Genomic DNA, 23069 nt, shown 5'->3' on the forward strand with positions numbered 1-23069 from the left:
GCAGGAACAACTTGCAGCAGCATTAGGCGTTGATCAAACAACAGTCTCCAAACGCTTGAAAGCCATGGGAATGATTCAAAAGATGTCACATTGGGTTCCACATGAATTGAAAGACAGAGACGTTGAAAGACGAAAAACCATTTGCGAATTGCTGCTTCAACGACAGCGCAGAAAGGGGTTTCTGCATCGAATTATTACGGGTGATGAGAAGTGGATCCATTACGAGAACCCTAAACGAAAAAAGGCCTGGGTGGAGCCAGGTGAACCAGGTCCATCACAACCAAAACGAGATATTCACTGTGCAAAGGTTATGCTGTGCATATGGTGGGATATGAAAGATGTGGTGTACTATGAGCTGCTGCAACCGGGTGAAACTATGAATGGAGAACGTTATCGACGACAATTAATGCGTTTGAAGCAAGCTCTGGCCAGAACACGACCAGAATGGGAGAACAGACATGATAAACTTATTGTTCAACATGATAACGCTCGCCCACATGTCGCAAAACCGGTCAAAACCTATTTAGAAAATGTCGGATGGGAAGTTTTACCCCACCCGCCGTATTCACCAGACGTTGCTCCTTCGGACTACTACTTGTTCGATTGCATGAACAACGATTTGATTGGACAGCGGTTTACTTCTTCAGAAGATATCGAAACATGGGTCTCTGACTGGATCGCTTCCAAGGATGAGGACTTCTTTCGCCACGGAATCCGTACATTGCCTGACAGATGGGCGAAAGTGGTGGCTAGCGATGGACAATATTTTTCTTAAGGTATTTATGTATTTTGTGTTTGTACTACAGCTTCAATGTGTGCGTACCAACCGCACGAATTAATTCCTAGACCAAATAATAATAATAATGCTACTGTGCATTTTCTGTAATGCTCGAAAATAGAATCAATCTTGGACTACCCGTTAGACCAACATTGTATTTTTACCTGTATGAATCGGATTTGCCCGATTGAACCGTATAAATAGGGTTGGGCTGATAACTCCGTTTTTATGAAAACAAGCTTAGTCGATCATGATTGTAAATGGTGTGTTGTTTTACTTTATTATCTTAACACAAATTGTTCTAATTATCATGTACGAACTCATAACGAGTCTATCGGGTCAAACGATCCAAACAGGCCAAACATGGGTCAAACGGGTTATCAGGTCTAAGGATCGAGTAAACCAAACGCAATGGGTATCGGGCGGGTACTGTTTACCCGAAAAGTTCAAACACTAATTATAGGTTAAAATCATACTTATGAGTTCTAATTGTTTGCATTCACTTTATTTATTTATTTATTTATATTTGTAAGCCGACCAACGAACTTGCGGATACATAAATATAAATGCTCAAATCTAAATTATTGAATTATATTATTGCAATGAGCATGAACGTGATTTACTATTAGGAGTTAGCATGATGATATTAGTTTTTCATAAATAGCATTATTATTATTATTATTATTATTATTATTATTATTATTATTATTATTATTATTATTATTATTATTATTATTTCTCGTTTATGCCCTTCATGCAACTTAGAATCAATCTCACATAAAGCACTACTTCAGACCTGTACTGTATATTAGATAGATAGATAGGACAGGACTCGCAAAAATTACCGTTAAAGGTTTTTAAGTTAACGAAGATAGATCTATGAAAAAAAAATAAAGTACATACCTATAATGGACATAGTGAGATAAAATAAAATATTGTACATACTCCTACCGTATTCAATTACAGTATTTACTTACGCTACGAATTGATACACATAAAACTTAGAGGGAACAAACAGAGTCTAATACGTCTTCAAAGGTCAAGACAAAAAGTACTGTAGATGATTTGCCCTTTTAAGCGCTCCTCCCTCTACTTTAGGGTCTTTCTGATCTATTGTGTATATTATGCTCCTTGTTCCATGTCTCTAGACCAGCTAGAGAACGAGTTATTGGAATTTGGAATTTACTATGTAAATTGCAGTTCATTCAAAAACTCGCACGGTATCTAGGGCTTTACTTGGCAGTGAGCTAAAGCTTAAATGTGTAGGGTAATAAGTAAACGAAGACCTTTACAGCCAATGTGGTTCATATACCTAATCTCTCAGAGAATGTCTAAAATTTTTCTAAATTCTGCATTAAGGAAATTCAAAATTTCCATTAAAAAGTATATTTTAACATCCGTTGTTCGCAACACAGGTTCCGTCTAATAAAGGTAATTTGGCCATTATTTTTTACCTTTAAATTCATGGGACCGTGAAATATTTCATTTAAAATAAATTTCGGGGCCTGTAATACGGGGCCTGTTGAAGGCAGTTTTTACTGCATTAAAAGCCTTATTCAAAAAGTTTGTTATTGTTTAAAAGAAAATAAATCACTTGAAATTACTTTTCGTATCCAATTATGTGTAGATACTAGAATATTTTCTTCTAGTGTAACATTGTCCGTTTCAAACAGCAATAATTTACAGTGTATGGTATTGATACTTTAAATAGAATAAAGTGATTTGAGCGAGATATGGAGCATGAATGAGAAGAAGGTAAATTTATCGAAAACATAATGGAAGACTTAGTAGGAAAGTTACGTTTCGCGAGACCGAGGTGCGTATAAAAGCAACACAAGCTTACATTTAAATACTCTCATGAACTCCTTAAAGGAAAACTCGAGAAATTATCTCCGCATCTCAGAAAGTAACTGCTGCGACAAATTTTAAATTTTGTAAAGCAAATATTTTAATTAATTTAGAGCTAATTTTCAAAAGGGTTGTTCATTCTTTCCCGAAATACATTCTTGAACGGTTTCTTTGGGATGAACTCTATCGAGTATGAAAAACGCCAAATCTGGGTTGTTTCATAGTTGTATAAACTCCTTGCCAGATTTGAAACTGCTATGAGAATATAAGAAGGCCAAAAAATTAAGTGCTGCTGAAGGTTGAGCTTTTGCTGTCGAAAGAAATAGAAATGTCCTTTTCTGAAAACAAGCTTGCTTACTTTGGAAATATTACTTGTTTAACATACACTTTGCAAAATATATTTTCTTCTTGAATTGTTAACGTCTCTCAACTTCAATCCATTGTTTCAGAAGATAACTTCTAGAAATTTTTTCGGGCCTATTTAGTTGTAGTGCGACATGTTTGTCTAATTTTTGTCCACTCAAGAAAAAATATGTACAGTCAGCGACAGTAGAAACTGGAGGTTGGATACATAAGAAATGATAGCTTTTTCCAGTAGGAGAATAGTTTCACTCGATGTCTGATAGTTGGACAACCAACATGACAGCAAATACGTGCCCGAAAACATAACATGCCAGGATATTCCTCCATTTGGAGGAAAAAGTATTACTATCTGAGAGCATCACTTAGAGAAACAACCACGAGATAAATCTGCAGAAAATTCATTCACTTTAAGATCAAAGAGATAGGAATTAATGCAAAGGAAACGAAAACAATAATACGCATCATGCAGAGACCGAAAAAGTATGGAAAGCTAAACAAAATGAGAAAAGAAGGAAAGAGGGAAAGGAAAGAGCAAAAGACATGGGAATAAATTAAATTTTAACACTTAAGGATAAACAGTGTCCGTCTTTCCCCCTGACCCCATCGTGGGTTTTCTCCCTTCATAGGATAAATCTCTTTCAGTATCAAACGCGAACATCATTTATAGCATTGAAAAAAAATTAACTCAGTCTAGGCCGAGACTCGAACCCCACACCCTTAGAATGACAGTCTCACGCGGTATCCACTTACCTACACAGGCTCTATCTATAAACCAGCTCTTACCCGCGCTGTTATCAAACGTGTTAAATCAGCCATTGTCGGTGAATCACCCCAGTTCCATTTGAAGTTTAAATTTTATTTACCTCACTTAGCCATCTATGGGTAGCAGTCCCCTTGCTTTCATAAAAAACATTTGTTCTGTAGATTAAAATCAAGAATGAATTAATCTGTACTCTTGGGAGCTTACTGGTGCACCAACATATCTATCTATCTATCTATCTATCTATATCTATCTATCTATCTATCTATCTATCTATAGCTGCTCGAGGTCTATTTCGGTCCCAATAATAGATATTGATTTTCTTTTCAGATATTCGACATTTAGCTGTAATTTTGAGTCTATCATAAGATTCTACTTATGATTAAAAGTAAAAATTAATAAAACAATATAATACTTTTCATATACGCTCTTTGTTAAAACATTTTGCTTCATGAAATATTTACAGAGTTTACGTATTTTTTGTAAAATGGCTCTTATTTCAAAGGGAGTGAGATTTGATTCCACCATTTTACATTAAAATAGTTATAAAAAGGTTTATCTACTATATTATCGATTCACAAATAAAGAATTTTGCGTTTTTTGAGCAATAAAGTCTCTTTGAATCAGTAAAACCCACCAAAGCTTCTTTCTGTGAAGTCAAAAAATCGAAGAACAAAAAAAGTTTTTGTTTTGGGTCAATTCCGGTTCAGAATAATAATATATTACAAGATGTATTATCATAGAGAATTTCGTTAATTTATTATTTAAAAATGTTATATCTATACCATATCTATCGTTTTGGAAGGTTTATTACGGTCCTCATTTCCAGATAATTTTCGAAAAATATTTAATAATTGATAGGTTTTTGATCGAATTTAAGTAAAATTTTATCAATTTAAGCTAACCGTTCATAGAAATGTTATTACAAAGTAACATAGTAAATAAACGAAAAATAAAGAATTAATACGCAATTAATTTTTTTGGTCATGAGGTCTAGTGTGAACTTTTTCTAGTTATTTCATAGTATTACAACTCATTAAATTTCATACTTAAGAACTTAACCAAAGCAAATCGTACCACTACCATATGAAGGTTGTCTCCGCTTAAACATTTCTTAAATATTGTAGTTGGAACATTGAAGTTTGTCATGGCTACCAACATTATGGATAACATTTCTACATAAAGAGACAATAGACAAACCACACGCTTCTTGTAATCTTTTCGTCGGAGGAGCAGAGGAGAGGGGAGTATTTGTTGCCGTACGGAGAAGAGGGGGAGTATTAGGTTCTTTACGAACTGGCCAAACTGCCGCGTACCATTCATATCTCGGTTGAATGGTTGATTGACAGTTCAATACACAATGACAGAGAAAATGGTTTAGTGCTGTGATGATGTGCGTGTATTAGTAAACAAAAGAACTGAGACTAGAGTTTAAAACATCACCTCGTGGGCGGTACAACGAGGAGTTAACCTTATAAACATATATTTTCTTGTACATTCCTTTTGTCGTAACTCCCTTAGTACCCAACCGAATTTCTTCAAATTTTCACCAAAGAAAGCTTACACTTTTTTTCTTTTTATTTGTTAGTACAAGTAAAGTCAGGAACATACATTAACATTATTTTTTAACCGAAAATATAATTTCACTTCTGGCACTTCGAGCAATTAAAATAAAAAAGAAAGGTAGAAAGAAATCTCTCGGGGAAAGTGTATCTGGTAAGAATTTTAGGAATCGTTACAGCGGTTAAGATCTATATTAGCGTTTGTATATCTATTACACTCAAACTATATAAATACATTAAGCAAAATACTTTTAAGATATTTAATAATCTCGTGAAAATCATATTGCTGTTATACCTACAGAGTAAGCATTTCCTACTCGTCTATATACAATAGGAGCAAGCTTTTACGATCAGAGGCAGGAGAGAGAGAGAGCAAGTTTAAAAAAATGAAATGAAATATTTCAGTTTAACGTCTCATGATTATGCCTGTTAGGCTAAGGGAGACAATGACTAAGGCAAGTGAATGATGATAGAAGAATTGGTGAAATGAGATTTCGAAGGAAACGGGAGTATCCCGAGAAAACCCACAGACATGATGTTGTTCATCAAAATCTTACTTGGCCGGGGATCAAACCAAGGGCCTCTCGCACCAGATGGAAGCGCTCTATTACTGGGCCACCATGTCCCCATTAGAATAGGTTGAGAAGAGAAACGGAGGGAATGATGTGAAATTGAATAGAAAAAAAGCTGGCAGTATTCGATTAATCAGGAATACACGAACAGTGCATCTGCAAAACCATCGACTTCGTCTTGTTTGACTGTATTTTATCAACAGTATGTTTGCTGCTTTCTTGCTTTCTACGCGTAATTTGCTGGGAACACGAGCAACACACTGTGACGTTGCAGAGCATCCAGTTGAAAGTGATTGCTATAGAAGGATAAATTCTATCACAATCCGAAACTGTCTGCATGAAAAATTCTCAATTTATATTTGATTGACACGAAATGCTCCACTCGAGACCATAGGCGTCAATACGTGGATGTTCCAGGACTCAGCGGCCATTTGAGATTCTTAATGGGTACTTAGCACAAATTGGATTTCTGCGTTGAAATTAATATCGAATGTTACATTTTTATACCAATAAAATAATTAGGTAATATAAAATGAGCTTCAGCAGTGAGTATAATTAATCTAATTACACGTTACAATTTTAAAAGTTAAGACAATGACCAATGCTGCTTACACATTTAATATGGGAAAATAAAATTTTAATGTTCAGTCCAAGTTCAATAAAAAAAAAAAAAAAGGTAATGGTGGTGTGAAAAAAAAATTGACGACTTTGCAGTTTGAAACTAATTTCACAATTCATTTGATTTCAGAGGCCAGTGTCCCTATCTCAAAGGGGAACCTTAGATTGATAATCACTAATCTATTGAATCTGTTGAAAACATTAGAATGAAAAACGTTGTAACTTTTCTTCAAAAACCGCAGATGAGCACCCACTGAAAACAATAATAAGTGAGTTTCGTTTCATAATGAGAAAGTACGGTAGACTTCCAAACTCTAGGAATTCAGTACTCAAACTTGAAGTAGTGCATCTCTAACTATGGTCCTAATAGATTAATTAATACAATCACAGATAGAATATATACCTTGGACAATGAATCCATATCAAAAAGTCATTACTCGTTGTGCTTGGGGAATGGTTGAAACTGGAAATCGTTAATTTAAACCACTTTCGGATTGAGCAGCCGGTTATTGGAGAAGATAGAACATACTCTTAGGGAGCTGAATCTGTTGCAGAACTCTGCATCTAGATATATATCTCTTATCGTTTTTCCTCTACGGAAATCAGTATTGAAACGGGAAGTAGTAGTAAATTTCGGCTTTGGTAGAGTGTTGTGGGCTATGAAGATACGTTCTCTTGACGCCCTGAATCGTTTGCAGAAAACAGTTTGCCGCTACATAGACCTAGTACCACTTTTATTCTATGGCGATCAATGTTGAAACTAGAAGTGGTTAATTTGAATCACTTCCGGTTTGAATACATGGTTAATGAAGGAGATAGGACCTATTCTTGGGATGCTGATTCAATTGCAACAAAGAACATCTTCATATCTCTTACAGTTTTTGTTCTATGAAAATCTGTACTCAAACCAAAAATAATAGTAAATTTGAACCACTTCCGGTTTTGGTAGTGTTGCGGGTTGCGAATATATGCTTTACTGAGACACTGAATCTATTGCAGAGCACCATATACCGTTATCTATTACCACTTTTGTTGTATGACTAAATTTTAAAACCGGGAATGATTATTTGAACCACTTCCGATTTGAGTAGAGTTTTAATGAAGAAGGTGAGACCAATTCTTTGTACAATAAATCGATTCAAAAAACCACATCTCGATATCTCCTAACATTTTTTTTCTCTGTGGAAATCAGTATTGAAATCGGAAGCAATAGTAACTTGGAACAACTTCTGGTTTGGGATATATATTGCCCGTTTTCGTTCTAAATAAACGTTGAAACATGGAATGATTAATTTGAACCAGTTGAATGGATAGTTAATGGAGCAGATAGTAGCTATTCTTGAGACACTGATTCGATTTCGAGAAAGCGCACCTCGATATCTCTTACATGACCTGATTCCTGTCGACAGACGGTCACGGAGAAAGTCGTTCTATAAGTCTTCTGACACTTACGCTTAGCATATTTTGGAAGTATAATAAAAATCGACGCTTATGATCAAGAAACAAATGTGATGACGAAAATCTTCATGTTAAATAAAAAAAGTGTCAGTATCTCGAAATGTGTGGAAATGAATTTTGAAATTACATAGTAGAAACACTTTTAACTTCCGAGGTTGGATTAAAGTTTAGCGTCTAATTTTAGCAACAAACGTGGATCCAGAGCTTATTGGGGTATCCATACCACATGAGCTCTCACCATAAATCGAACCAGGACGTTCCGTGCCGAAAGCGTGTACGCTACCCATATGGCTAAAAAGGAAGAGCTCATGTGGAAGTAGTGTATTATTATTATTATTATTATTATTATTATTATTATTATTATTATTATTATTATTATTATTATTATTATTATTATTATTATTATTATTATTATTATTATTATTATTATTATTATTACCAGAACGTTATATTTGAACTAGAGAAAGATATAGAAAGTTATAGAGATTAACACTTGAGCCTTCTACATTTTTTTTTCCTAGATCGATCCAGGCGTGGTTGTTGCTACATGGTACTGCCCGCGAGAAGCGATTTGGGAGAGTCTTGAGTCGAAGTGGTGTCCTTAAAATGTTTTTGTCTCGAAAAATGTACCTTTGTCTATTGAAAGACCTTTTTCTCACCTAATATGTCATCAAGAACATCGTGTATCTCTCGTCTCGTGGACAACATTACTCCTATATGTTACATGATTGTGCAACCACTTATTTTTAACCACAAACAGTGGCGGCGTAACGGCGGGGCGAGCGGTGCCCCTGCCCCGGGCCCCACTTCGTGGAGGGCCCCGGACGGTAGGTAAAAAATAATTGCTAAAGAACTTTGTTAGTATGAGCCGTACAAAGGCCGTCAAAGTTTATAATCCACACCTTTCCTACAAGTAAACGCAATTAATTGTCGATCGATATTACACCAAATAACTGATGAAACAACAGAAATATCTGTCTAATAAAACTAATCAGTGCCGAATTATGTGTAAGCTAAACAAGCTATAGCTTAGGTCCTCACTCTCTTGGGGACCTGGAGAGAAATTTAAAGAAAAAACTGAATGTAGATTAAAAATAAATAAAATAAACGTTCCACGCTCTTTGCGGGGGGGGGGAGGTAAGAAATTTAAAGGAAGAGGTTGAATGTAGATGAAAAGCCAACTTTTTTTATTTTATTTTTTTATTTTGCCAACTTTGTGCAAAGCTAGATGATGAGAGCGAGGAAAGACTAAAAGCATGTTACTCTGGTTTGGCTTTGTTCTACCCGAATGACCTGGACGGCGTAGAATTATTTCAGGATTGTAAGCATATAATCCATTCTCTAAGGTGTGCTCAGATAGCTAAAGAACAACTTGACTTTTCTCCACAAGGCATACTGAAATATGTATCTTCAATGAGGATTGAAGCTACAAAAGTTAGGCAACCGCTCTTCAGAGTTTGATAACACTGCCCGTATTTATCGCATCGTGTGAACGGTCTTTCACCAAATTAAGCTGATAAAATCATACTTGCACTCCACAATTGGTCAAGAAAGACTCACGAATTTGGCCATTCTTTCTATTGAAAATGAAATAAAATCTAATATAGTTGAGATTTCCGCAGCAACCAAATCAAGAAAGGTAACATTCTGAATGCTGGTGGAACTCAGGCTACTAAGGTAGTGGAAATATCATTGAAAGTAGTTTCATGTTTCAACTTAAGACGATAAAAATATAAAAATACCAAAAGAATAATAAAAAGCCATCAAGATCTGTCAATTGACTGGTGATGGGTGGTACAACCCATAGTAGAATTCTGTGTTCACATATTTAATCTATGATATATTCCCAATTATTCAATATATTCAGGATTTTTTGTTATAATATATTCTAATTCTAAGGATGTTAGTAAATGGTAATAGAAAGTCATAAGTGACAGAATATAAATATGAGTGAATTATTAAACACAAAATGATGTAATCATAATACAAGTGTGAAATATGGGAAAAAAAGTAAAAAAGACAAGCAGGAGAGAAACATACAGTGCTTAACTATTCACTGATATTTCGGCAAAAGCAGTGGGACCAAATAGATCGTATATTATCACTGAAGAGAAACCTAGTAAAAGATAAATGATGACAGGCAGGAGAGAAATCTATTCTAGCCATTATTTACTGATACTTCGGTAAAGAAAAATAAATAAATAAATAAAAATAAAAAAAAATAAAAAAAAGTTTAAGTATCGTGTGTGATCACTGGAGAGAAACCGAATGTTAAAGTGAATGGGGCTAATTGCAGGAATAAAATCTAATTAAATAAAACCCATGTAGTGTAAACTCAGATAGGTAAGAAACCATGAATAAACTTAGCCATATAAGAAATTGTACGGAGGAACACCAAAGGCGAGAACCGAACAAGAAAACTTGCTTACCAAATTCTAGAAAACTTGCTTACATTTACAGCTTACATTTAAAAATCGCGTCGGTTATATTATTATTTGCGATTTTTTCAATATCAGCTCATTGTTACATTTTGCACATAAATTTGTCTCTAAATATATTATTAGGAGCATTACTCCTACTATTCTATCTAATTACAGTACACGTTTAAACTAGGATAACTTAGATGTAGGATAAATTTTGGATTCTTTGTAGCTTCCGTTAAACTTGTATCTCTAACCCTTTTCTATCGTGTCCCTTGTTTAAAAATGAATAAAAAAAATATATGTAACGATAGCTCTGGTCCGGTTTTATTTTTAGATACCAGCCTGAAGGCGGTTCTTAGCGTTAGTAAAATAGACAGGGATGCTGAATGTCACCCAAATTTATTTAATATATCCCAAATTAAGTGGTTTAAACACACACACCAATGGGAAAGGGGGGAGTAGTAAACAGAAAGAATGATTATGTAAATGAATGTCAAAAATAGAAGTTTATAAATCACGATTTCTCGAAAAGGGGCCCCGATCTACTTCACTGGCCCCGGGCCCCAGTTTGCCTTACGCCGCCACTTACCACAAACGCTTTTAACGTGTTTGTGTAAATGATAAATATATGCTCTCATTGCAAATTTGTTTCAAATATTAATATAAATAAAACTGAACAAGAAAGTACAGTTTACGTTTTTGGAAGATGAGTGCAGCAATTACATACTGTAATATTGAGTGTACGGCAGAGAGTTTCAATTTCTTAACATGAATAAGCCCATTTATTTTTGTGGCTCTTCTACTCCTCCCATTGTTTTCAAGTTGTTGCAGTCCACTTCACAATTAAAAGCAGTATACTTCTATAATACTGTAGTTACAAACAGTGACGACGCAAACTTGCTCTTTATTTACATATTTCTTTTTTCTAGGGGGGAGGGGTCAGTAAAACAAAGAAGTTTGAGGGTGTTACTTACTTGTCTAAATACAAAAGAGGATATTGTATACTTCTAGACCTACATTACAATACATATCTGGGAAACCAGCCGTGGGACAGCTACGAGGGGCGTGGTGCACTCGCCCTTCTTAACCCTTCAGGTGTTGTTAATGCTTACGAATATCTCCATTTAAAAGTGTTTGACTCAAATATTTTTATCTCTCGTGAGTGACGGAAGAGTGAGAAGAAAGGGGAGAGTTAGAAGCTGACAGAAACGTTTTACAAAAATACACAAGTATGAGCATGATGGTGGTGTATACAATAGTATTCGAGTTATTTGCACGAGGACAGGGAGGATGCTGTTTAATATATTCGGAATTTGTTTCAATCAATACCATAAATTTATATCTTATTTTATTACTAGTATGCCAAAAGATTGTTGGAGTGGTTTCCAGTCCTTAAATACGATGAAGCACACGTAACAATACATTTTATGCCTTGCAGTATATGATATATCTCATTCAACTAGTGTATAATAAGGTCAAAGTAAAGCTTTTGTTTAAAAGAAACTTACGTTGAACAGTAATACTTCAATATAATGCGTTCAGTGCACGAGGAAATCAAGTCTATTTCTAGTCATTTTGGACATATTTCGTATATGAGATATCTACTTGAAGCTCCTTTCAGAGCTTAAAGAAATCTTTTCCAAATGTTATATATAGCTATAATAATAATAATAATAATAATAATAATAATAATAATAATAATAATAATAATAATAATAATAATAATAATAATAATAATAATAATAATAATATAAAAATATTGACCTTTCCATGTACTTACATATAGGGCTGTAGGCGGTATACGCTATACACCTTCTGTTTAATCTTAGTCGTTAAAATATACTTTTTGCATCAAGGCGTAAAAAGCAGAATTTTTGTTTAGTTTAAACTTATTTATTTCATTGGGTTGATTCCAATAAAAAATGTCTCTATCACCTTCTTTTCTATCCTATTCTTAGTTGCTGTTGAAATATACGGATCAGGCAAGAATATCAGCACGAAATCTTCGCTTAACTTTGATATTCATATTTCCACTCTACAATTTCCTTAATTCTTTTTAGCACATTCGATTTTCTTTGTAAGATAAGTCTACCATGTTTTCAAAGCGCGAAATCGTTTCATGTTTCTGAAACTTAAACTTACCAGCTGAATGATAGGAAATAAAGAAAGCATGCCAATTATTGGCAATTTAATTCAACATGAAACTTCAGCCACAATAGCAAGAGTTAAAATACGGTAGGTTGGACGCACCGGAACGTCGTTCAAGCAAATTAGTGTCTGGTCGGATCTTCGGCCCTATGCAACACCTATCTCTTAGCAACATCTGGACACTTCTTTATTATTATTATTATTATTATTATTATTATTATTATTATTATTATTATTATTATTATTATTATTATTATTATTATTATTATTATTATATGTTTATGTTTCAAACCGCTATTAATCTTCGACATTTACTCAGAAAACATACCGCTTAATCTACTGCGAAGAGCTTGTTGTTTACAATTTTCATTCAACTCTGAGTAGGTTTGCAGTTTAGCGTCCCGTCCAGCACCGAGGATATGTGGAACGTGGATATACAATGTGGGATCCGAAAAGGATTGAAATATTAAGAATAATAGTAACATAAATATATAAATTGGAACAACAGAACCTAACAGATTAAGTTGCATATTATATAAGAAATTACGGACAACTATTCTTTTATTGTATGGTTAATTTACGGATCTTTGTCTGTAGTCTAAATAACAATTATTACTATGAGCACATGTAAGGTGTTGTATACAAAAACTCTTCAGTTGTGTGGAATTTGTCATAATATGTAATATTTTACCATTGAGAAAAAACATACTTTTCAACAGTAAAATAATCTTCATTTGAAAGATGTAAATATAAGCTTATTTGTGATTGTACAAAATTGAAAAATGTAAACAAATCCTTATCTCTGATTGGTGGAATGTCTATTCACGACATTAAAATGAAACTTGTAGACATATTTGTATTTTTTGTTTTCTTTGATGTAATTTTGTTTTCTTAACAGTTTTCCAATAACTAATGAAGTTAGTCAGAGTTGAAATATAACATTCTTTTTTCTTCGTGTTCGATCCCAGCCCCGGCCAAGTGAACTTTGTGGTGGACAAATACTGTGTGCGTGGGTTTCCTCGGGGTTTTCCCGTTTCCTCCCACTTTCTTCATTCCACCATTTCTTTCATATCTTATCATCACAGTCTCATTTAGCCTACCCGGCATAATCGTGGGACGTAAAACTCATTTCATTTCATTTTTCTTCGTTAGTAACATATTGGGTCATGTCCCCCTATAGAACAACTTGCTGTCTACATCCTTGAATGAATATGTATTGGTCTCTGCATACGTCGTGTGTTGCTTTACATTGTATTAGTCCCAGAAGCGACAGTCCTATTAGCGACAGGAACTGTTATCTGTCCTATGAGCGACCGATTCATTTACATTGATATGATGGAAGATGACATGATTCCATCTCGTAAAACATGTTTGCCTCTGGCGTTATTAGCACCCGAACAACCTTGGTATGAAATATGTACGTGCCAGTGATACTGTTCGTCAAATATATAACTAGACGAACTGTAAAATCCTGCGAGAGATTTGTAACTTGTGTAATAATTTCTTCTAATACACCGTGTTTTTAGATTTCTTTGATATCCTCAAATGGTGAACACTTTTTCCATGGGCACCCGATGGGAAGGCAGGAGTCGCCCCCCTGGCTCACAAAAATGTATACGTAATATGGCAAACCACGCATATTAAATACCAGATATACCAGACGTGATACAGCAAACATGGAGATGTCCCTCCCTAGAAAATTTCTTCGGACGCCCATACCTCTTTCTGATTTCTTTCTTATGCCATAAACATATTTAATCTAAACTTTTGCTCCGTATCATTTTAACATGAAAATTTTAATTATATTAGAATCATAAACAAAGACGGAGCTACTCTAAATATTTAGTTAGTTTTCCTTTTGATAGAGTCAATGTATTCATATAAATAAATTCAAAAATATAATATTAGGAAAAACGTATAAAAGATTGTTAATATAATGAGAGCATTCTCACGTATTAAATTCAGGTAGAGCGAAATTTTTCATAGTACATTTTGTTAGGTTCTAAATCACATTGGCATAAAACAAGTTAAAGAAGAGAGAACCTTATCTTCTTCCATTATCTTAGTATGAACGAATCGGTGACTCATAGGGCAGTTAATACATCGAATCGGTCGCTCATAGGACAGTTAACAGTTACTGTCTCTAATAGGACTGTCGCAAGTGGGAAGACACCCTTTACATTAGTAGTCTAGCAATGTATGTTGAATTTCTTCTTTTTTTCTTTTCTTATGTATATTGATTCTATTACAATATACTCCAAATGGAATCTAGAACGTTTTCGTCTGAGATTGTTTGGTTGTAAGGGATGTTTCGTTATAAAAGATATTTGAGAGCATTAATTATATACTCGTAATGAGAAAAAGGGAGAATTAGTTCACATAGAAAATATAAAATAAAACTTGATTTTTTTTTTTTTTAAAAAAGGATTTTGAATTTTGTGATTTTATACTTGAACACACCGAAACTTTACACCAAACCAGCTTCACACCAGCTTCACGTCCTTATATCGAAATGTCTTACTTGAAACGCCCTACACTGAAACAGCCGTGTCTCACTCCAAATTATTGAGTATGATTGACATGATTACGTAATGGATGACATACTTTCTTCAGAGTATATGCCAGTATTAGAAATATATTCAATGTTTATCTTGATAATCAGCCTTAGTGTACGGTTGAGTGTGATTTGCGCCCATGGAGAAAAAAAAAACTGTTCAAGGGCTTCAGATGCGGCTATTGATAGTTGTGTCCAAAAGTTCTTTAGATAGACACGTTATTTGCGGCCGTGTAGAACTGTTAGGCTCGATTCGATTCCATTGGATTAATCCTGAATTACACAAGTTGAATGTACTTTGTTGTAATAAGGATGGTATTTTTGTGGAAGGTTATTTTTCAAGGAGTATTAAAATATCGAACTTGAAGAAATGCGTTTGTTTCGAAGAAAACCACTCGCTAAACTATTAGTTGTAACGTTAGATTCCAAGTAAAAGCAATCCTAAGGAGTCGTACACTATGATGCAATACCTATAATGGGCTATACATATTTCCCTTACGTTACTAACACCAAGGACAGTAAATTATGTTTGAAATTCAGAGTAAATGGTGTACATGTCATAGTGGAAAGCCATTAGAGTTCTACGTAATTTATAGATCAGTTCTAATTTAAAATGTGGAGGAATATCTGGCCTATTGCATACAAGAAATCGTTGACTTTCAGTTTACTCGCCAAAGTAGCTCTAAACAGCAACAAATACTTGCTTCTGATTGGCCGAAACTAGATATCAACTAATTCTTGAAAGTAATTGGCCAATAATTTTTCCATATTGTTTATTTCAAATAAGAGGCATTATAGGCCTTAGTTTCAGTTGTACTAGCTGCCAAACGCTACAAAAATTGAATTATTTATATTATATTATTTAATCGGAGCTATTTTACAAATAATAGGCCATTACTTTTTAAATAGCTTTCCATAATAAAGTACATGCAAATTTTGTTGCATATCAAATAGAATTTACCTTTTTGTTGATAGTCTTATATAAGAAAAATCTTTGTTATGCTATAGTTTTCTACTTAATGGTCATAAAATGAATAAAATGAGAGACATAAGCCATGAGAAAAATCTTACTGAATATGAGTTGGTATTGGATAATATAGTAGAATTTGAAATAAAGCAAAGTCTAGATTTATTTCAACTGTTCATTGCTTTAGTAAATCATAGGTCGCGAAATTTCAAGGCATTAATTGCTCCAATATTTTCATTCAGAAATACATTATTATTCACATTTCATTTTAGTTCAATTTTTCTTGTTTTACTTATTATTTACAGTCTTTCTTCAGGACCTGTTACGTATACTAAAAATATTAATTGGGTGTATAGCAGAATACCTGCACAACGAAGCCTTAGGTACTGATTAACAGCATACGTGGTATCGCTTATTATAATTCTTAATCTATCCCTTTGGCTCCGTGTTTATTCCCTCTTTGTGATTTTTTTTAAGAAGATTGTCGTCCTGGCATTCGACCGAAGAGAAAAGGTTTTTCTCATTGATACAAAATCAACTATGAGTGAAAGAAAATAGATATACTAGCATGACATATCAGTCATTATTACACTACTGTTCCATATCTAAAGTACTGTAAATACAAGTCCCTACTTAGGCACTCCACAATTATTTCAATAAAGAAGGATGAACAATAATATACAAAAATATCAATTTTACCTCCTCGCTCGCCTAATGGTTATCGCACTCGACTTTGATGAGCTTGGTTGTGGGTTCGATTTCCTGTGCCTGAACGTTGAACGCATTACGGTGATTTGAATTTGACGGTAGAGCCACCTTAAACTTTAGGTTCACATCATACGGTATCTGCATTGAAGAGGGACGCTTCTTTTTTCAATACTAAACTAAACTTTCTCTTAGTCTTTACTAAGGCTTTAGGCAGTAAAATTGCGCTCTCATTTTGTAACCTGGCAGAAGATAGTTTCATTTCATCCCCTGAACCTGTTTGAACGGTTTGGGTACAAAACCTCGCGGCCAGAACCTCGCGGCGACAACCTCGCGGACCAAAACCTTGCCTGGCCAAAACCTCGCCTCCCAAAACCTCGCGGCCCAAAATCTCGCCAGGCCGAAACCTCGCCTGGCCAAAACCTCGCCGCCCAAAACCTTGCGGGACAAAATCTCGCCGGGCCAAAACCCCGCCTGGCCAAAACCTCGCCGCCCAAAACGTCGCGGGCCAAAATCTCGCGGGGCCAAAACCTCGCCACCCAAAACCTCGCGGGCCAAAATCTCGCCGGGCCAAAACCTCGCGCCCCAAAATATCGCCATACCCAAAATCTCGCCTGACCAAAATGTAAATGTTCCAACAAATCATAAGGATGATGGTATAAAAGACGCTGTTTCAGAAGAAGTATTACGGGTATTTGACCAAGTCCCGCGATACCATATGAAAATTCTATTTCTGTATTAGAGGATTTCAATGTGAAGGTAGGGCGACAGGATGTTTTTAAACTGGTTATAGGGAAAGAAATTGAGTTGAGTTGATTTTAGTTAAGCGTCCCTTGAGTTAACTAATTCAGGTTTAACATCCACCTTAATTCTGAAGTTGTATACAACACGAAAGCATAACTTAACATAGGATGCTAGCTATATACTATGTGCTTCGGATGATAATGGAGTTAAGAAGAATCACTATCTTTTTCTTTTTAGTTTAACGTCCCACGTTTATGCACCAAAGGCAAAGGAGACGGTGATCATAAGATCAATAATGATGTTTGAAATAGGAGGAAACAGGATACCTCGAGAAAACCCACTCGCATGGTATTTGTTCACTACAAGGCCCACTTGGCTGAATGTGAGCTTGGATCAAACCAGAGATCGCTCTACCAGTGAACCACCAGGGTCCTGAGAACCATTTCTGTTGGGGGTTCTCCTGAGTATAAGAAGAACCATAGTCTGATCTCATTCTCATATATGAAATCCCTCGTGGCTACAGGGTTAACATACGCGTTTCGGTGCTTGAGACCTGGGTTAGATTCCCAGAGGGAGTTATGTAGTTCGGATCCCACGTTAAGCTGTAGGATAGGGTTGCCATATGTATGTGAAGTTGGCCCCCACTGTCAAATTTCGATTCGAAACCGAAGCCAATCGTTTGTTTTTTTGTTTGTTATTGATTCTTATGAAGAAAAATTCGTTTGTTCCGAAAAACGTACGGACATATTCACTTCATTAGTGTAGGAACTACAAGTAAAAACCCCTTTGGGCCTAGCGTGAATTTGACTCCCCCACTTTGAGCACTAACGAAAAGATTAATGCCATTCGTTAGCGCATAGTTAGTCACGAAACTACCATAACAAACGCATAGGGGATTTTTCATTGTGTTAAATTACCGCCAAATTCAAAAGCACTAATGATCTCTTTCAGTGTAATCGTTAGTGCATCGCTAGTGCTTCTTCGTGCACCAACCCTAACATTAGTGCTTCATTAGTGTAGAAACTACAAGTAAAAAGCCTTTGGACCTAGCGTAAACTTACCCCCCTCCACTTTGAGCACTAACGAAAAGATTAGTGGCATTCGTTAGTGTATAGTTAGTGCTTCTAGAAAATACTAATAGTTTCGTTAGTGCTTCACTATTAGTGTAGATATAGCCATTTATAAGTCACGAAACTCCCAAAAGAACTGGATGGGGAATTTTTCATAGCCTTAAATTACCGCCAAATTCAAAAGCGCTAATGATCTCTTTTAGTGCAATCGTTAGTGCATCGCCAGTGCTTCTTAGTGCACCAACCCTAACGTTAGTGCTTCATTAGTGTATTAACTACAAGTAAAAAACCGTTTGGGCTTAGCGTGAATTTGGCCCCCCACTTTGAGCACTAACGAAGAGATTAGTGGCATTCGTTAGTGTATCGTTAGTGCTTCTAGAAAATACTAATAGTTTCGTTAGTGCTTCACTATTCGTGTAGATATAGCCAATTGTAAGTCACGAAACTCCCATAAGAAATGCATGAGTATTTTTCATTGCGTTAAATTCCCGTACGTAATAGTAGCCATTACACATATGATTAGCCATAATAGTAGCCATATGATTATTAGTGCTTTTAAATTTGGGGGAAGGATTTTACAAAATGGAAAATGCTACGAGTCTAAATTTAGCCCCGCACGCATCTCAAATATTAAAAAAAAAAAAAAAAAACATTTCACATGGTTAGTGCTTCGTTAGTGCCCATTAGTGAATATCATTTGCCAGACTAAATTGAATTTTTTCTAATTTTACAATTATTGTCCTACAAAGGTGAGATAGACGTCAAAAGTTAGTGCATCGTTATTGCTTCCCGAAGCACGAAGCATTAGCGTTAATTTCTGTTATAGTTTAAGAGTTATAAGTGAATAACTCACTCTGTGCTAAATTTAATTTTAGCAAATTTTACAATAATTGTCCCACAAAAGTTGAATAAACGTAAAAAATTATTGCATCGCTAGTGCTCCGAAAGACACTAAGCATTAACGTTACTGCTATCGTAGGTTAGGAGTTAAAATGAATAACTCGGTGGGAAGCTACTTTAGATCTTTACATTTTATACAATTTTACGCTAATTGTCTGACGGAAATTGGACAAAACCAGCGTTTAGTCGTCCGCTGACTAAGCACTAATGTTAGTGTTTTTTTAAATTTAAGTGTTATTAACGAATAACACGCACGAGGCTAAATTTAAATTTATCGACTTTTACAATAATTGTTCATCAAAAGGTAGGATAATCGCTAAAAGTTCGTGGTTTTTTAGTGCTTCAAAAATACAAAGCACTGATGATAGTGCTATCATAGTTTAAGAGTTATCAGTGAATAACTCGGGCGGAACTCAATTAAAATTTATCAAATTTTACACTAATTGTGTAAAAATTGAAAAACCTGAAGTTAGCCCCGCTCGAGTTATTTGTTAAAACTTCTAAACTGTGACGGCACTGAAGTTAAGAGATTAGTGTTTATGGAGCACTAACAGTGAACTAATCTTTGGTGGTTATCTTACCTTTGTGGGACAATTAGTGTGAAGTTCGATAACTTTAAATTCAATCCTATCCGGATTATTCATGAAAGCACTAATGACAATGCTTAGTGTTTTATAGAGCTCTAGGAATTCATTAAACACTTGTGTTTGTCCCACTTTTGTTGGACAATTAGTGTAAAATTGTTTAAGTTGAAAAATCTAAAGTTAGACAGGGTTGAGTTATTCATTAATGAGTACTAAAATATGATAGCACTAACGTTAGTACTTATTATTTTTTGAAGATTTAAGGATGCACTAACCTTTAGCGTTTGTCCTATCTTCGTGAGAAAATTAGTGTTAATTCGATAATTTTAAATTCAGTCTCGTCCGAGTTATTCATTAATAATTCCCAAACTACGATTTCACTAACGTTAGAGCTAAGATAATATTAACGTTAGAGCTAAGGTAGTATTAACATTAGAGCCTTTTGGAGTATTAACGTTGTACTAACCTTTGACGTTTATTAAGCCTTTGTGAGACAATTATTTTAAACGTCGATAAGTTTAAATTTAGCCCGAGTGTGTTATTCACTTATAACTCCTAAACTATGACAGCACTCAGTGTTTTATAGAGCTCTATTAATGCACTAACCACTGCTGTTAGTCCCACTTTTCTGGCACAATTACTAAAAAATTGTGTAAAAGTAGAAAAATTTAAAGTTAGCTCCGCCCGAGTTATTCATTAATAACTTCTAAAGTATGATAGTACTAACGTTAGAGTTTAGTGCACTAATGTGCAATAACGAAGCACTAAATATGTAAATAGTTTTCATAGCACTTGAGAAGCGTGCGGGGCTAAATTTAGACACACGACATTTTTCATTTTGTAAAATTCCCCCATATACTATTTAAAAGCCCTAATAACCATATAGGCCTATAGTGTAATAGTTATAGTATAGTGTAGTGTTAGTAGTTCTTATTGCAGAACTCCTGACATTAATGCCTCAACAGTACGGACGGTAGAAAATAAAACTTAGGGGAAGCTAATTATACGCTAGCCCATAAAAGCATTCACGATGGGAAGCATTAATGTTCGGTCTTGGTGCACTAGCAAACAATAACGAAACACTAACGATGCTACTAGAAGAGACCACTACTGCTTTTGAATTTCGTGAGAATTTGACCTAATGAAAAATTCTCCATATTTTTCTTATGGGAGATTCGTGACTTATAATTGGCTATATCAACACTAATAGTGAATCACTAACGGAACTATTAGTATTTTCTAGAAGCACTAACGCTTCAATAACGAATGGCACTAATCATTTCGTTAGTGCTCAAATTATGGGGGGGGCAAGTTCATGCTAGGCACAAAGTTTTTTTGCTTGTAGTTCCTAAACGAATGAAGCACTAACGATAGGGTTTGTGCGTTAAGAGGCACTAACGATTGCACTAGAAGAAGTCATTAGTGCTTTCGAATTTGGTGGGAATTTAACGCAAAGAAAACTTCCTCATGCATATCTAATGCGAGTTTCGTGACTTATAATTGGCTATATCTACACTAATAGTGAAACACTAGGGAAACTGTCAGTATTTTCTAGAAGCACTAACGATAGAATACACAAAAGAATGACATTAATAACTTTGTTAGTGTTTAAGTGGGGGACCAAGTTCATGCTAGGCCCAAAGAGTTTTTACTAGTAGTTCCTATACTAATGAAGCACTAACGTTAGGGTTGGTGCAATAAGAAGCACTAACGATGAACTAACGATTGCACTAAAAGATATCGTTAGTGCTTTTGAATTTGGTGGTAATTTGACGCAATGAAAAATTCCCCATGCATTTCTTATGGGAGTTTCGTGACTTATAAATGGCTATATCTACACTAATAGTGAAACACTAAGGAAACTGTTACTATTTCCTAGAAGCAATAACGATACACTAACGAATGGCATTAATATTTTCGTTAGTACTCAAAGTGGGGGGCCAACTTCACACTAGGCCCAAACGGTTTTTTACTTGTAGTTAATACACTAATGAAGCACTAACATCAGGGTTGGTGCTCTAAGAAGCACTAACGATGCACTAAAGATTGCATTAAAAGATATTATTAGTATTTTTGAATTTGGCGGTAATTCGACGCAATGAAAAATTCCCCATGCATTTCTTATGGGAGTTTCGTCACATGTAATTAGCCATAACCACACTAATATTAAAGCACTAACGAAACTATAAGTGTTTTCTAGAAGCACTATCGATGCACAAACGAATGATACTAATTTTATCGTTAGTGCTTGAAGTGGGGGCAGCGTGAACTTGGCCCCCAAATGTTTTTTACTTATAGTACTACACTAGTGAAGCACTCACGTTCGCGGTTGGTGCAATAGGAAGCACTGGCGATGCACTAACGATTGCACTAGAAGAGGTCATTAATGCTTTTGAATTTGGCGGTAATTTGACGCAATGAAAAATTCTTCATGCATTTCTTATGGGAGTTTCGTGACTTATAATTGGCTATATCTACACTAATAATGAAGCACTAACGAAACTATTAATATTTTCTAGAAGCACAAACGATACACTAACGAATGCCACTAATCTTTTCGTTAGTGCTCAAAGTGGGGAGGGCAAGTTCACGCTAGGCCCAAAGGGTTTTTTACTTGTAGTTCCTACACTAATGAAGCAGTAATGTTAGTGTTGGTGCACTAAGAAGCACTAGCGATGCACTAACGATTGCACTAATAGAGATCATTAGTGCTTTTGAATTTGGCGGTAATTTGAGGTAGTGAAAAATTTCCCATGCATTTCTTATGGGAGTTTCGTGACTTATAATTGGCTATATTTGCTCTAATAGTGAAGCACTAATGAAACTATTAGTATTTTCTTGAAGCACTAACGAACGGCACTATTTTTTCCTTATTGCTTGAAGTGGGGGAGACAGCGTGTACCATTGTTTTGGCTGTAGTGTCTAAACTAATGAAACACTAACGTCAGGGGTTAGTGCACTAGGAAGCACTAACGATGCACTAACGAATGGCACTAGGTATTTCGTTAGTGCTTG

The sequence above is a fragment of the Thermobia domestica genome, chromosome 15 (genome assembly GCF_964235325.1).
Source record: "Thermobia domestica chromosome 15, izTheDome1.hap1.1, whole genome shotgun sequence".
Taxonomy (NCBI): domain Eukaryota; kingdom Metazoa; phylum Arthropoda; class Insecta; order Zygentoma; family Lepismatidae; genus Thermobia; species Thermobia domestica.